General features: G+C 39.0%; 1 protein-coding gene across 35 annotated transcripts in view; it reads right to left on the minus strand.

Moving 5' to 3' along the window:
* Positions 1-18377, minus strand: part of ADGRL2 (adhesion G protein-coupled receptor L2) — a 218191-nt gene that overhangs the window by 193582 nt on the left and 6232 nt on the right. Inside the window, exon 1 of one of the 35 annotated variants that reach the window (XM_056532571.1) lies at positions 12794-12809. The exons of 33 other annotated variants lie outside the window; for them this stretch is intronic. The gene's annotated coding sequence lies outside the window, so the exon portion shown is untranslated. Of the gene's footprint in view, positions 1-11078; positions 11227-12793; positions 12810-18377 lie in introns of those variants that run through there. One more of the 35 variants, XM_056532570.1, reaches the window with a different exon arrangement.

Raw genomic sequence — 18377 nt, forward strand, 5'->3', positions numbered from 1 at the left:
CCCTTGAGTTGCTGTTATTTCTTATCAGCTACCGTGGGGAACACATCACAATGCTTCCATAATGCCATAATAATTCCCCTGTCTAGACATTAGTCAACAAAAAAGACCTAAGTTTGTGCCAGTTACTCGCCACAACAAAATTACCTTAGTGAGTTGGGACTCTATAATAAGGTAATGGACACACCTCACCTTGATCTTATCACTTAGGCCCCAAGCACACGACCTAAATCCGAAACAAATCCGATGACAAATCCCATCTGATGTATGTGAATGGGGTTTCCGTAGCTTCGTTCCAAGTGATGGAAAATTTCTGAAGGAAACATGCTACACAAGAAAAAGTAGAGGATTGGCCCCATTCAATAACTATGGGGCCGATACGGGTTGGATCTGCGGGAACTAAATGGAAATTTCGCAGCTTCTGACTTGTGTCGGCAGATTCTCAATTAAATACACAAATGATTAAATCTGACAGGTAAAAGCATGGCCTTATAATGACTGACTGACTGACTGACTGATTGACTATCTCCCAATTATGGTTGGAACCACAATACACTATGGGGGAGATGTATCAAAACCCGTCCAGAGGAAAAATTGTTGAGTTGCCCATAGCAACCAATCAGATCGCTTCTTTCATTTTTTAAAAGGCCTCTGAAAAATGAAAGAAGCGATCTGATTGGTTGCTATAGGCAACTCAGCAACTTTTCCTCTCGACAGGTTTTGATAAATCTCCCCCATTGAGCTTTAACAAGAGTTCCAATTTACGAGACATAGGAGAAATGCTGCAGATGTCCCAAGTCCCTAAAGAATTCAGAGATTACGTTCTCTACAATACAGATTCCTCCTACAAACCGGTAGCGTGGCAGTGACAGGTGCACTAAACTACATGTGTCAATGGGCATTCACATTACCGTATATACTAGAGTATAAGCCAAGTTTTTCAGCACAATTTTTCGTGCTGAAAACGCCCCCCTCGGCTTATATTTGAGTGAACTCTCCGCCTGTCAATCCCTTTCAGTGGTCTTCAACCTGCGGACCTCCAGATGTTGCAAAACTACAACTCCCAGCATGCCCGGACAGCCGATGGCTGTCCGGGCATGCTGGGAGTTGTAGTTTTGCAACATCTGGAGGTCCACAGGTTGACCACCACTGAAAGGGATTGACAGGCGGTGATGATGAATGATGAAGGGGGGGGGGGGGTGATGACAGGGTTATGATGACGGGGGTCTGGATGATGACGGGGGGGATGATGTATTTCCTACCCTAGGCTTATAGTTGAGTCAATAACTTTTTTTCCTGGGTTTTTGGGGTGAAATTAGGGGCCTCGGCTTATATTCGGGTCGGCTTATACTCGAGTATATACGGTATTTAGGATTATATAATAGATGAAAATACCTGAATACTGCCCCATGTTACACACCCAAAAAAAAATTTTTTTACCAATTCTGACTAAATTCAAGGGCTATGCAGAACATCAAATTACCAAGAAGATATTATAGATATTTTTCTATAAAAAAAGGGAAAAAGTTGCTGAGGCAAAAACTGAAAAAAATATAAAATAAATAAAACCCTATAGAAATTTGTAAAAAAAAAAAAAAAAGATAAAATAAAGAATACTGTACAATATGTAACCGCCATCTTTACAAAAATCTGCATCAAAACCCAGCAAGTATGAACTTATGCTCAATGTTTTTTTTTATCCACATAAAGAAGATTTTTGCTACATATACCAACATATCTTTGTGTAGGCAACACAGATCCACTTTACTATAAGACCACAAGGTGAAAGGTCTAATAAACCATCATTTTAACTCAATACCAAGAAAGTGTTGTTGTTTGGGAAAATTATAACAGCTGGAGATTTCCATTCTTGCACTTACGTGCGACTTACTTAAGAGCATCAAAATAGGATAGTCACATAAAATAACACAAAAAAAAGTGAAAAATGTCACAGGAAAAAAATGTCAACGGGTGGTTACAGCCATTATCCCTGACTGATGAACCTTAGTCGTATTCTACAGTTTCCAGCTGTTAAAATGCACAGACTGAAGTATTTGTGTTTTGTGTTATCTCCCCCCCACCCGATCTGCCTACAGCCGGTAATGGCAACAAATTGCGTTCAATACAAAAAAAAATTCTGGCCTACAAGAACCATTTCAGGTCACCAATCTTCCCGCTGATGGATCTCTGTAGGCATACATGCTCTCAGAGTTTACAGTCCGCTGTAAAACGCAGCTCTAAAATGTGATGTCCGAAATATATTCAAGGTTTATTGGAATAAAAACCTGTGGTAAATCAAGTCTAAAAAAGATAAATATATTTGTCCCTGCGTAAGGCATTGAGGATTCAGTTGACGTCAACCCAGAAGAGGACACAAGGTTACAGTAGTCTGTACTTTTCAGTCCATTTGCTGACTTAGTTTCTAGTTTGCAATTTAAACACAAAGTCCATATAACTTCAAAAATATGGGTTAATAAACTCCCAATACAGGAAAAACAAACACTCCAAAGGATAAAAGGGCAACATCTTTGACCAACTATAGGAATTTTTGTATTTTTATATCTCACGGTTCCTATCTAAGTACAATTAGGCGACCTGCAGCTTGATGTGACACCTATGGACATATTTGCACATTTTAGTCTTATCCATTAGACATCCATTTTATTTTATTACCAGACCAGCAGAGATATTAGCAACACAATCACAAGCCACTGCATCCCCGGTAGTTGGGGGTCATAAATATACTAAGGACATTTATCCTGTGTAGAAAGGACATTAAATGCCGAGATATTATTCCATCAAAGGCTATTGTTTTGAGAACACGAGCAGTTCGGATATAACTTACGCTGTAATCCGCCACTGGGGCATCTAAACAGCATCCATTATCTAGTCTCGTGGTGGCAGCGTTTTGTTGACTGGACAAAAATTCATGCAAATTGGACATAAAAACTTAGTAAGGGTTATTATGAACATTACTAAGGAGCAGGGTCTATAACTGTAAGGCTGGATTCACATATGTCCGGTGCCCGGCTCAGTAACCCTGCATAATCTGTCTGCACCCAATGTCACAACCGATGGCAAAAAGGCATTGGTTGGCATCAGTTGTTTAGGATCCGGTGTTCACTGAATTTGCATGCCGGACAGGGAAACACAGCAAGATGTGCTCTACTGTTGGTCGCCCATACGGCGCCTTACACAGACTGAAAATGCCAGACAAATGTAAATTGTCAGTTCTACAATCAGTTTTCCTCAGGTGTTTTTTTCCTACAGTGTGGAGGGAAACGCCATGGGACGATGCACATATGTAAAGGGGTTCATATTGGCATCCAAAAGGTCCTGACAAAAAGACAAAATAAGATGTTTGGTATTTTCTTTGTTTGGAACCTTACGTACTATAACCCTTACCCATGCACAAGCATAATGGGGTCTAGATCTATCTAATGTAAACCAAAAAGTTGAAGAAGTTGTTGAGCGTTCCCTTTAGGAGACGTTCACAGTCCGTGCTTTCTGAAAGACACAACTGCCGTTTCTGTTGCATCTTCTCGAACCCAAAGAAGTAGTGGCTCCAGTAGGAAGAAGTAGTTTAAGCACTTCCTTTAGATTTCCCATTCCTTTTTAATTCAGTCCAAGCTTTATCTCGAAAAAAGCACATGAAAGGTGGGTAATTCATGAACAGATAAATTATTTTTTTTTTTTATTAAATTATTTACATATTTGGTGTTTTTTTTTTTTTTTTTTTTTTTTTTTGCCAGAATTGGATTCAAAGGAATGGGAAATATAAAGGACGGACCTACACTTTCTCCTGTTGGTTCGCGCTCCCAAAAAAATAAATAAATAAATAAAAAACACATTAAAGCTGGTGTCACAGGGAAGTTTTGGCTTTGGCTCAGTGGTAATTTTAAAAAAGAAAAGAAAAGAATGGCCATGTGTGTCCCCAAGCTACAAAGTGCTATGGAGTTTTTCCAAGAAATGTTGTATGCAAAATCCCCATAAAAAAAAAAAAAAAAAATAAGGTACTTCTATGGAAGACTTGGAATACAAAAGCATGGCTACAGCCCAAAATGGACTAATTACGACTTAGGATACATTACAGCCTTCAGCGCTCTGAACAGGTTACAAAAACTTTATGCATTGCTGAAATAGCAGTGACCTGTTCTGCACTATGCTGGACTACATCACAGTACAGCCTATTAAGTCAAACATGAATTAAATACAAAATGAAATCTTCAAAAAAGATATATATTATAATTATTAAAAAATTATTAAAAAATAATATATATATATTTTTTTCTTTTCCTAAATAGATGTAGAGCCCGTTGCAAAAAATAGCAAATTTTACATCAGTGGTCCCCAAACTGTGGACCTCCAGCTGTTGCAAAACTACAACCCCCAGTATATTTTGGGGGGGGGGGGGTTGTTTTGTAACAGCTGAAAGGTCCACAGTTTGGACAGTTGTTTGATTTGTTTGTAAAATCTCATCTGTGACCAACAGCAAATGACCCAATTTGGAACACAGCAGTCTCCCCTCCCCCCCCCATAAAATGTAATGCAAAAAATTTAATTTCAATAATAAATCACACATAAATCAAAAAAAATTCCTATTAACATTACTTTTTTTTTTTTCATAAATAACCAATGCAATTCCCCCCCTCTCGACCACAAATGGACTTTCCAGCAGTAATAAAAGCTTGTAACACTACTTGGCACGAATACAGCAGAGGATCTCCAAACAAAAACAGCGTGCGAAACAAAAAGGAAATAAAAAATTATATATCTGTATTAATAAGCCTATACCCGGTTGCTATGGTTCAGAGAAAGCTGGGATGAGAGCCACAAGTTTACATCCACCGTAATAAAGAATTGATTAAACCTGCACCCTCCTTCCCCCCCCCCCCCCCTTTTTTCCGACTTTCAGGACGACTTGCAGATTTGCCTTACTGTAACATTACAGGAATCCACATTAATCTAGTAACCAAGGGAATTGTCTTTTATTCTTAATAGAAACCAGAAGGACTTCTAAACAACCTCGACCTCCTTCTCATTCAACATCTGCATCGAGAAATTGAATTTGAGACTTAGTAGCTTTACTCCCCCCCCCTTTTTTAAGTCGCACCGAAGACACCTTCTTTAATCATTCGTCGGTGGTTACTGCCATTTAAACGCCTAGGCAGTGATCCACCACATTCCATACGAGAACGGGGGGGTAAAAAAGAAAGTAAAAGAAATAAGAAAGGTAGAACCAGATTTTAACCATTAATCGGGACATTAATAATTTATAGTAATTGGGCACATTATTCAACGGGGTGATAAATTTTTAAGGACACATGGTTGAAGCTAAAATACTACAGAATTTTCTTCCCGAATATGAAATTTTTACATGAATAAATCATGGCAATATGAACACCCCAGCTAAATGGATTAAGATCTGAATAGCGACTGGCTACTGACCTAAGTGTTATACACTTGTGTTAGAAACACGATGTACTGCCAAGACTGGCATGCAGGTACGCAAGACTAGAACATGGCTCTGCTAAAATGTAGCAGTCATCTTAGGAAACTTAGGAAGGGAAATACAGTTTGCTGTGTAACCAAAACATGCCATAACCAAATCTATTCAAGGAAGAAGCCATTGAGTACAAATGGTGGTAGAACATGTCCGACAGGACGGAGAAGACTTAGACTGTCTTTGGAAGACATATGAAGAGGTACTTGTAAAACCGTCTATTGGAAAAGGCAAGTGTTGCTTAGAAAGGAAGACATAACTTACTACCGGATCAAGACAAACTAAACATGCTCTAACAGTGTTATCTACAAAACGACAGTAGATTTATTCAAATGTATGAAGAGAGACTAAAGCCATACCAATGACATCAGAATATGCCCTACCTACTGAGGAAGAAGTGTTGACTACAAAACACGATGTGATTGAGATTTCTGCTGGCAAGATGTGAACATTCTATCGGAAAAGACAAGTTGTGCCAAGGAAAGTAGAAGACGACCTAGCTAATGTTAGTAAAGCAACTCTTAATGAGCTATGAAGCATGTTCTACTAGAGAAGACTAAGGACTGTCTGCAAAATGGCAACAGATTTGTTAGAATCTGTGGAGAGAAACTGAAGCTGTATCCTCTTTGCTGTAGACACCGGTTCCATAAATACTTATGCTACCTACTGGAGAAGACATAAGTGTTGACTACAAAACACAACATGAGTGAAATCTGTTTCAGCAAGGAGCTAAGTGTAGAACAGTCAATCGGGAAAGTGTTTCCTAAGAAGATAGATGAAGCTCACTCATACCTATCTAAGACAAAGAATTATACAATATTTTCTAACAGAGAGGACTTGTGTTCTAGAAAATGAGAATGGATATAAGTGGCGGGCTACTGAAAGTATAACTTTCTTGCTCGATAAAGGTGCCAAAACAGATCGTCATCTGCACCAAAACAACCAAGCTCTCCATATTCTCTCCTACCAAGCCAGTCGATCAATATCAAAAAGGTTTAGATTTAACATGTAACCTATAAATAAACCTAAATATTTAGCCAAAGGAGGAACTCATGAAATAAACAATACAGTCCAGTCTTAAGTATTTCGAAGCAAACATCAGAAGAACAAAAATGTTGTATTGGCGTCAAATGGCACATTCCTCACATAGACAAACTGGTAACAGATGGCAGAAAACATTTCCCTATATCGATGTGTTCAAACTATAGACTCAGGTCACAAATAAAGTACATACAGGTCAATCGCTAGGGACTCTATAATGACATGCAAATTAACTCTAGTAGCAAGCATCAATTACCAACTTCTATAGCGGATAGTTTATTGAGCATGGCCACAACGGCTTACCAGTTGAAGCCATTGTAACGTCAATGTGGAAGTGGAGGAGAGAAAGATGGCATTGAAGGCACAAGAAAATGCCAGAACAAATATAATACTCACAGCTGATTGTGGGGAGGAGCACTAATGAACTCAATCCTCAGATGTACGGATTTCAGGAATTATGGGGGGAGGATCCTACCGATAACAAGATGAAGTTTTTAAATAGGGCACAGTACGTCATGCCAACGTACACAAGGGGAAGACCCTATTGGCAATCAGGATGATATTGTAAAAATGTATAAGACAACTTTTAGAAAATTTTGGGGTAGAAAAATCTAATCTTTTTAAAAGTCTAAACTTTCAATGATGGAAGTTTTAGGTGTTACAGTGCACCATTAATTAGCTATTTTCCCTCCATTTTATGAGCCAAGTCAATAATCACAAGATATCAAGTAGTCAACAAAATGACCTTTAGACTTCTCAAAAATGAGTTTCAATATTATAAAATTCAACACTTATGATGCCCGTTTCGGGAAGACAATATTTCTATGGCTTTAGTTCCCACTTCTCTATTTTACTTACTTAGGGAACCAAAACCACAAAAGAGGCTATCATTCAAAAAAACAAAAAGTGGAAGGAAGGAGTGGAGCCAAGATGTTGACGCCTGGTGTTGATGTTTACCCAATATATGCAATGACACAGTTCCAAGTTATCTGCTGTTGTTGTGTCTTAGCATAATGTGGCACCATTAAATATAGACCAGACACAAGTATGTATGTAGTGTCACTTAGGAACAAGAAGAACAGACTCACAATCTGCACTCCGTCATGGTTCTTGGAAGCGTGACTTGTGTGATATTTAAGACATCTTAACCAGCAAAATTTAGAAGGAACCAAACCAGGTATGAGCCTTAAAACAGCAACGTGCTAAAATGATGTACAATGCACTTCATTGCATATGGTTCTGCAAGGAGATGTCTGATACTTCGTGTAACATGGTGCTATTTTGAGAAAATCTGAAAAGTGATCTCGTTGATGCCCAATGCTGACTTCTTGGGTTTCAGGCGGATAGAAATTCAAGCGGATCAACGGAACATAGTTAAAATACATATCCAAGTTAACATGGGCGAAGGAGTTAAGGATGTTCATAGCGTCAATGCTTTACTCTGGCCATTGACTCTTTTAAACTGGTCAAAAAACATTCACATTTGTAGACCACTCAACATAAAAAGCATAGATATAAGATACAAAGATCTATCAAGATAGATAAAAAAGCTCAATAAAATCCAGAAAAAAACCATAAGCATAAAGCTACCACCTATGGTAAAAACATGATCACCCTATAGACACAGGAACAGGAAATGACCTGCATGGAAACTCCCTAGATCAAGGGCTATACACCAAAATGACTACCTGAAAACCCAATTGACAGTCAATAAACAAGCTGTTATGGCACAATAAATGGTTACCACATGCTGTGTTTATTGGGTTGCTAGGCAAGAGTAAATGGAGCTACAATGAAGAATGTGGAAAACCCAAAAAAGCATAAAGATACGTAAATCGATCCGCTATACAACAATGGTCTCTAAATTGAGGACTTACGGCTGTTGCAAAACTACAACTCCTAGCATGTCTGGACAGCCATTGGCTGTCCAGGCATGCTAGGAGTTGTAGTTTTGCAACAGCTGGAGGTCGACAGTTTGGAGACCACTGCTGTACAAGATCATATGAGCCAAACGTGACTTATCCTCCTAAAAAATTGGGCAATAGACCAAGTTAGAATAGGTTATGAAACATAAGCCACATGCCAACACTCATTACTCCAATAATGGTGGCCTTATGTTGTATGCCTTCAATACAGAAAAAAAGAAAACACAACCAAAAAAAAATAAATAAACACACACAAAAAAGGTCCATTGTTAGGTGGTGTCCAACAAATAAACCCATTCAGAAGTTCAAGCCCATCAACCAAAAGCCAAGTAAGTTATGAAGAAAGCAATAATTTTTTACATTCGAATGGAGGGCACAAACCAAAACCTACAGACCATGTATGTATTTGTAATTTTAAGTTTGCTCATATTTCCCCTGCGCAAGAGCATGGATCAATAACCAAGAATGGGAGGTTTTAGGTCTGTGCCCACGACATGCAAGCCTGGGAAAAAAAGAACTGGCCTCCATCTCTATAAACACACATGTCCTTGCCGACCTTGGCCAGCAGAGTTCAACGTTCTCTGGAACGGTGACACTTATTCATTCACAGACTAGGAGACCAGAAAAAAAAAAAAAAAAAAAATTTCAGGCGGAGGGATTTGGACACCTTCTCACCGACAATGCATAGTTAACTCTCAGATAAGGGGAGTCAAAATATTTGACAGCCTCACTTCGAAAACTGATATGGTACGAATGCCAGCGACGTCTGGGGAAAGTAACTATGGGCTTAGGAGATATTCAGACAGGAGGTAAAGTTATACACACAAGTGACGTTGATTCTGTCAATGAGTGTTTGAACGTGCACATAGGATTTTGTAGTCAAGCGGGAAACGACATAGACACTTTACAAGTCTACAGGTCAACACTGCATGTTCAATCAAGTCCTGCCTTTCACGTTTCAGGAGGAGGTCACCCTGAGCAAAGTCAATTTAGATTAAAAAACACCACAATACAAAATTATATACAACAGGTTCCAATAATAAAAAAAAAAAAACTATTGGATCCTAAGGCGCACCAACGCATATCCTAAAAGCATCAATAAATCTACAGACATCCAAACTACCAGTAAATGAGCCATTTTGGCTGCCTTGATGTGCTGGTCAACAAACTTCTACCCCAGAAGTCTTTAGGAGAATGATATTTCCAGGAATAACTTTTAACAACATTTTTTTTTTCACATGAAACTTTTTGACTTTTTTCCCCCCCTCTCATTCTCTCTTCCAAGTCAGCTTTAGCAGAAGGCAAATTTTGGTGGCTATGGATTATCAGACATTAGGTTTGTGAAGCGGAAACAGCCAAAATCCCTACAGAACGCCAAGTCATTCACTGAGACCAATTTCTGTGCAAGCAAGAATGCCTTTCAACACACTCCCACTGTGCACGTTTTTACTACACGGAGTAATCGTGCTCTGACACAGAAATCCTAATTCGGCGCACCATTCATAGTTCAGACCTTGCGTACTTTTTCCTCCTTTATTTCAAGTTACAATAATCCTATTGGAAGGGAATTGTTGTATTTAATATTCGAGCCCTCTTATGAAAATGTTTCCTATGAAACGTGGCAGAGTTGTTAAGATAATACGTGTACATGCTGTGAGAGGGTAATGCCTACACAATAGCCCTTGCCAGTGCCGTAAATCTCTTCATTAGACAACTACATATTACAACAGATCTACTTAACTATTTCTTTACTTAAAAGGGGCCATTTGGTTTAACAATAACAAACTGGCTTTTTCACATTAGCAAAGGATTAGCCAGAATAAATAATGTATTGGCACCACGATGGGGACCTGCTACGCTCCCCTACACCGTGAAAGACTGTACAAAAACCAAAAAGCTACAAGATAAATTCTGCACTAAATCACCAGTGTGAGAGTGGGCAATCAGCTGGCAAAGGACTCTCAATCCAAACACATCCAAGAGCTTAGGTAAACAAGAGCCACATTGCTCTTAAAGGAAAAGCAAGAGTAATATTATCGTAAGATGAGTTCCCACGCTCCGCAAATAAAAAAAATTAAACTGTTGGCATAAACACCCAACTAGTGAAACTAATAGAGTGGAAGGTGTTCCTCACATGACAAAAAAGTTGCTTCACATTTTAGTTTTTTTTTTTTCCCCCTTCTGTTTTACTTATCCAACTAAAGTGCATTTTAATACAATGTGCAAAATACAGAGCTGTCTCTCTCTGAATAAGACCAAATGAAATGGGAAAAAAAAAGCCTGCACTTAATGTCATAGATTTATACTTTCAGGAGATGAGAAAACATAAGCCTTACAGAAGCTTTTAGATCCTAAAATGGCCATTATGGTTATAGTTTATTTTCCCTGGGGAAAAAAAAAAAAAAACGCTAAATAAATTGTATTTTACGGGAAGATTTGTGTTGAGTAGATACAGCATGCAAACAACTTCCAGCTTACTGTAATCTATAGATTTAAAAAATCATATACGATAAGATATGGGAAACCGAGAGAGAATTCCCAACAACATAACATAGAAAACAACGCAGTATTTCAAAGTCACAACATACACACACAAAAAATTACAATTTTACCTTTTCTCAGTTATCAGAAGAGCAGCCCGGAGTTATACAGTTACGTGCATGAAAGTAAGATACAGACTTTCCAGGTTACAAAAGGTCTGAGGACCTGACTAGAGGACTGCCAAGTATTTTCTTATCATGGCTTCTTGCTGTTGGGAACGTCCTTTATATTTTGCAGATCTGGCTTGGCAGCTTTAAGCAGCAAGGGGATATTTTGAAGGAATAAATGGTCAGTGACTATCAAGCAACAGCAAACTATGGCAAAGGAGGCCTTGTCAATCCTAAGAGATGCTGCACACATACTGTGATCGAGAATCCTCTAAGCAGGGAAGGCTTTGAATGAGGTTCTGACACGAGTGGCTGTAACTAGTAAGCGTTCATCTTCAGGAAATAGACAATTCATATAATTCCATCTTTAGGAGTCCATAGTAGGTCAATAAAAAAAAAAACATTCAAAATATATAAGTCTTTAATGCCACCTCCTCTCGATTGTCACTTAATGAAAGTTATGGAATATTTATTTGCTGGAATGTAAACCTCTCTGATCGAAAAATTATTTCTTTTACCTTCCCTAAGCCCTTACAAAAGCAACCAAGTAAAACAACCAAACCAACTAAAAAAAAAAGAAAAAAAAAAGATCTATAGTCTAAACAAACATCGGGAGTAATGTATCTCTGTAAAAGACAATATAAACAGAGTTGATCCTTCACACATTAGCAAGACCATCAGCAATCTTTCTCAATCCTTCCAAGACCAACACCCCCACCCTTTTGGAGACCATCAACAATCCATCCCACTTCTTACGAGACCATCAACAATCTTCTCCAATCCTTAAAAGACCATCAACTCCATTACACATTATCAAGACCATCAATAATCTTCCCCCAATACTTACGAGACTATCCAAGATCTTCCCCAATCCTTACGAGACCATCAACTTCATTACACATTCTCAACACCATCAACAATCTTCCCCCACTCCTCACTAGACCATCCAAAAATGTCCTCAATCCTTACGAGACCATCAACAATCTCTCTCAATCCTTAGGAGACCATCAACACGAGCACACTGGTGCCTGCATAAACCCCACAGTGTCATTGTCCTCACCTAGCTACAAATACCCCCTTTCGCCTGCTTTGTCAAGTCTACACTTGGACCTTCTCCATCTTTAAATACTTTTATCCCCCCTGGAAGTACATTTCCAAAGCTCAAAAAAGACCCAAACATGCTCGGAATATTAAAGAGTCTAAAAATAAAAGGGTTGACTTCTCGAAAACTCTGCAGCTCTTTTGTGTCCTCCAGTAAGGAATGCTTAAGTGTTTCAATAATGACTATTCTTTTTATCAGGGGAAAAAATAAATAAATAAAAAAAGATAAAAGGATGGTTCACAATCATTAAAAAAGAAAAGAAAAAAACTCAACACAACTGACATGAGAATAGAAAATACCAGCAAGAAAAAGGAAAATGCCAGTGTTGTTTTCAATCTGCGGAGTTATTTGATAAAAACGCTATATACTGGGTGCTTGCTGAAACCCTTCCTGTCTTGTATGGAGCATAAATCTGTTCTGGCAGCCTGACCTTTAGACAAAAATTACACCACTAGGGAAAAACACTCTAAGAAATGCTGTTTAAAGTCAACACCGATATCCCCTCCACCATCACAGCCCCCACCAATGACCCCCCCCCCCCCCCCCCCCCTTGGAGTGCACTTTCCATGAAAAGTACCTGTTGGTGCAACACGAGCAGCGAATAGGACTTCCAGATAAAGCAGCAGTAATGGCTACATTGTAAAGAGCCGGTAACCACTTGTACAACAGGAAGCAGAGTAATTAAATGGATGTGAATCCCAGACACAAGACTGAGACAAGCCCTCCAACTCCCCCTTCCCCCATACTAATGCTCCCAAATTCCCCCCCAAAAAAAAGAAAAAAGAAAAGCAGCCGAATGCTACTATCACACACCAATCAGCTGTGCAAACACATACGTTCTGCTGCAACAGTGTGAAGAAACACTTCTGGGTAGTCAGTACTAATACAGAAAAGACAACAAATCTATAGAGGTAAGCACAACCTCCGGCTGCTGTAAGCAAAGTGTTAATGTGTAGTCATCTCTACTATTGTCAAGTTAAATCTGCTATACATACACATAGGTATTACTGAAGAAGATCTAAAAAAAAAAAAAAAATAGGTCAGTACAGGCAGCAATTTATATAGGTGTAAGCACAACCTCCGGCTGCTGTAAGCAAAGTGTTAATTTGTAGTCATCTCTACTAATATAAGTCAAAGCAGCTATACACACACACACATTTGTATTACTGAAAAATGTGTGAAAAAAACTAAACAAAAATAAATTATGGAATATTTAAAAAGGTCAGTACTAATGCAGAACACACAGCAATCTATATAGGTGTAAGCACAACCTCCTGCTGCTGCAGGGCACAGTGTAAGCAAAGTGTTAATTTGTAGTCATCACTATTATTATAAGTCAAATTGGTTATATATACATATAATGGTATTACAGAAGAAAAAGTGTGAAAAAAATACATGGAATATCTGAAAAGGTCAGTAAAGGCTGTACACAGTAATCTATATAGGTGTAAGCACAACCTCCTGCTGCAGGGCACCGCATAAGCAAAGTGTTAATTTGTCATTTTTACCATTGTACACAAACACATACACTACTAAAATAGTGTGAAGAAACATTTAGGAGTATCTAAAAGGTCAGTACTAATACAGTAGCACATGGGTCTATATAGAAGTAAGCACAACCTCTGGCTGCTGCAGGGCACCATGTAAGCAAAGAGTTAATTTGCAGTCACTTACTACTAATACACACTCATTAGCTAGACTAGTGTTTCCAAACCAGTGTGCCTCCAGCTGTTTAAACTCTACAACTTCCAGCATGATGAAATAGCGTCACAAAAACAATTATGGAGTATCTGTAAAGGACAGTACTGCTACAGTCTATATAGACGTGAGCGCAAAGGAAAGAGTTAATTTGCAGTCACTTTCGACTATTACGCACTGATCGACTGTCCGGGCATGCTGGAATTTGTGGTGTGGCAACAGCTGGAGGCACACTGGTTGGGAAACACTGAGCTAGACACATATACACACTACTGAGCCTAAAGTGTTATTTCAACGTCATATTCTATCACTTCGCACCAATCGTCTTACGCACACAAAGCATATTCCTGAAACGTTACGAAGAAACCATTTATGAGCATCCGAGAGCTGAGCACTAGTACAGATCACAGCAATTTAATACAGGTGTAAGCTCAACCTCCGGTGGCTGCAGGGCACCGTGTAAGCAAAGTGTTAATTTACAGTCCTTTTCCCACTACCACACAGATACATACTTCTAAATATAGTGTAAAGAAACATTTATAGAGGATCTAAAAAAATAGGGTCATGACTAGTGGAGAACACACAATGATCTATACAGGTGTAAGCCCAACCTCTGGCAGCTGTAGGGCAGCATGTAAGCAAAGTGTTAATTTGTAGCAGTGCACAGACAATACCGAGCCCCGAGATGGATTACATGTAAGCAATGAGGCATACACATGCAAATAAGTCAGGTTTTCATTTGTCTCATACAATGTCTCGGATTCAAATGAGTTGGCTGTGAAATCTGTATCCATGTCCCGCGTTGTCCCCAAAAAAAACAAACAAACACACACACCCAACGTATACGAGGTTGACCATAATAAAAGCCTGCTACTTAAATATGGAGAAGGACCTTTTCAAGCAAAGCAAAGTAGAAGGGAATTACTGAAAGGTCATTCTACCCCACAGCTGCCAAGAAGAGCTTCTCGACAGTAATGGGTGATAGAACATTCTGTCATCTGTATCCACGGCCATAATCGGGCCAAGGTGTCGACTGATGAGAAAATGCCGAGACAGGGCATGACGTGCCGGTGAAAAAACCCGACGTGAGACAGAGTTATCAGGAGCTGGCTTCTCCTCTCGCCATTCACTACCCACCAGTCTCCTGTGTCAACAGGGGCTACAACATGAAGGGAGCAGAGGGAAAAACAAGACCTGGAAGACATCATAGTCATGGACAACGGTGAAGACGTAAAAGAAGAGAGCAAGGCATAAGACTGTGCCACATTAGGGCCAAAAAATAACATTTCTTAATGTGATGACACGTATGTGTTAACCTGTAGACGTGGAAGAGCTAAGTAGGTCACCTACGCTCTTCTATTCGACTACATGATCTCAACTTAAATTCAGCTCCCTACACGTCAAATTAAAGTACTACAACTTACATAGTACTGCCCGAGTATACATGCCTCCAGCATTTTTCTCTACCCTTAGTAAAATTGGAATATGTGTAAAAAATGGAGAAAAGGGAAGGGGAGGAGTTACCATGCACAATGGATGGTGTGTACAGTTAGTGCAGTCCATCTTTTTTTCCCCTACAATAAGAACGGAGGTGTCGAGGTTTCGACAGCGGGACAATCGCGCCTCACCGGATAAAAGGAAGCACTAACCCTGGTGGCCACGCTTACAAAACCACTTAGAGGAACTGCCAAACATTGCTCCCAAATCCAAAGCTCCTCAAAGATGAAGGCGAGGTAAAGTTGTGATCGAAGCCGACATCTTGCTAGACCACTTTGAAGAACACTACATTTAAAGCCTCTACTAGTCTAAAAAAAACTACGGTACTAACAGAATAAAGTGAAAAAAAAAAATTGTTATAGTACGGTCGAGGAAAAAAAAATAAAACATGTCCATCAAGTTCAACCAAGATCTTGGCTAGAATTTTTTGCCCCCACCCTCCATTTAAAAAATTACTTCATAGCTTACATTGAACAATTCTCACATTGCAAATATTTTGCCACGGTCGACGTTCCGCACAAAAGGAAGGTTGAGTTGTCCTGTTTGCTTAACAAACCGAGAGTAATTCTCAATCAGGCTGTGACCGACATACCTTTTGCACAGCTGTAAGAGAAGATACAATGTCTCCATCGACAAACCTTTTTCCATCGAAAAACAAAAACATCCAATGCATGTCCAGAGAACCAAAGTTGGCTTCCATTAAAGCATGATCGGGGACCCTATTGTCCCACTTCTGGCCATACATATTTTTAGAAAAGGCTGAAATGTTTTTGACTAGGAGGCATATTGCCATAGATAAGAACATACAAAAAATATGTCATACATATAAAAGAGGGTTCATTCTCTAACATATAGAAAATATCTATGACCAAAAAGACCAACAGGGGCCTATTTTATTTGAGGACACCAAAGAGCGAGAGCTCATGATTAATGTGTTTGTCTGGAGGGAAAGACCTCATAACATCCGGGAGGGGAGACCAATTTTTTTTTTTTTTTTTATATATACCCTATGGCAAAAAGGCAAAAGAAGTTTCTATTTCAAATAGGGGGAAAAAAAAAAAAAAAAAAGAAGAGGGACTTTGTCCTTTGTACTTGACCAGTTTCCCCGGAAATTCTTGCAAATTGGCTTACTGACCTGGGAGTAACTGAATAGATTTTAAAATGTCACAGAGCCTGCCCTCTCCTTGGAGCCCTGTTAGTTATGGCAACAAAGTGAACCAAGATGCTATGTATCTGAAGAAGGGGGGGGGGGGGGGCGCAACGACACAGAGCAGGTGCTTAAACACTATCAGAACTGATTTCATAAGCAGGTGCAGAAAATATTAACCCCCAACCCCCAATTAAGAAAAAAAAAACACAAATTCTATTACTCGATGACATAAACTACAACAATCACAACACAACAAAGCATAGCAAATAACTTACTGGAAAACAAGCGCTTAATGCATGAAGTGACAGCCTATTCATTTCAACAGCCCAGAAAAAAAAACTATAAAAAAATATAAGAATTACCGTGCACAATTCAGCAACACACAGGATCCTATACAGTAACCACATTTTATCTCAAGTCTTTTTAACAGGGTTTTTTTTTTAAAACGATATGGGGGGGGGGGGGGGACACCCCCACGGTGCAGCACAGGACATCTGCAGCGACACCAAAATGTTATTCTACACTTAACATAAGGAAGAGGAATCAGAGGAGCTAATAGTTACACACGACATTACAGTCTGGGGCTGTAGGGGGTGATATAGAGAAAGTAAACCATTGACAGAATGGTGGGTGGACTATATGGAGAGAAGGGTGGGGGGGGGGGGTAAATGGGTCAATGTGGTGAGAAAACATGGCAGTAAGGGCATGTAGGTTAGGATGATTTAGGGAGTAAATAAGGGGTGATGACTTGGAAGGAGAATGTTGGGAATTGGAGTATTGAGGAAACGGCAGACGGATTTTTAAAGGAGTATGGGGAAAATATAGGTCAAAACTAGGAGAAGGGGGACGGTGTAAAGGTGATTCCAATTACAGGGGACATTGAGAAAGTGGGGGTTGACCAATGAGGGGCAACGGTGAGGCAGGATTGTGTATCCCATCTATCAAGTCAGTAACAACACGTCTTAGATCTCTATAACCAAGAACCTAATATTACAGCGCAAATAAGATTTATTACCCCCATTCACTCAACCATCCCAACAATTACACAAATTATACCCCCAACTGGAGCACATGCAAACACCCAACACCACTCTAAAAAAAACATAAAAAAACATATATATTACATTCCGGCACATTGTGTCTGCATAAGCACTATACCTGCATGTAGTATTAAACTCTAGTACATATGGCCAGTGATATGTATTGTTTATAATATATTATATTATATTTTACTTACAATATAATAAATAATATTTATTTATATAGCATAGCGCCAGATTCTGCAGCACTTTACAATAAAAAAAATATCATAAAAAGTGTAGGCAATTAAATAAAGTATAGGCAAGTCAATAACAGCATCCAACGCTATAAAAGAGAGAAAAAAAGAAAAGTTGTGGGTTGATATTTTTTTGTTCACTCTAACATTGCCGTACACTCCAGACTCTCTCAGCAAAGATTCTATTGCTGCAACACAAGCAGATTCATAAAAAATAAAAACAAAAAAAATTAAAAAAAAAAAAAAGAGACCGGCATATTTTTCAGGGAATGAATCAGGTCGCTCATACAATGGCACATTGTTGGGAAGGACCCTGGCTCCTCAAGTTACATCAATGTTTGCCAGCCTCCCCAATGGCGAACACTGCACTACATGAAGTGTGTTCATTGTCTATGGGATGTCATTATTTTGTTTTTCCTGTAATTATCCCGGCAGCTTCGCATTAAAAACAAAACAAACCCCTCAGCTCTGATTTTTAATGCTGCCGTTCAACATCAAAACCCCTGGAAGACGAGGACAAGGACAATATATCACATTGAA

This window comes from Hyla sarda, chromosome 7, assembly GCF_029499605.1.
Source record: "Hyla sarda isolate aHylSar1 chromosome 7, aHylSar1.hap1, whole genome shotgun sequence".
Classification (NCBI taxonomy): Eukaryota; Metazoa; Chordata; class Amphibia; order Anura; family Hylidae; genus Hyla; species Hyla sarda.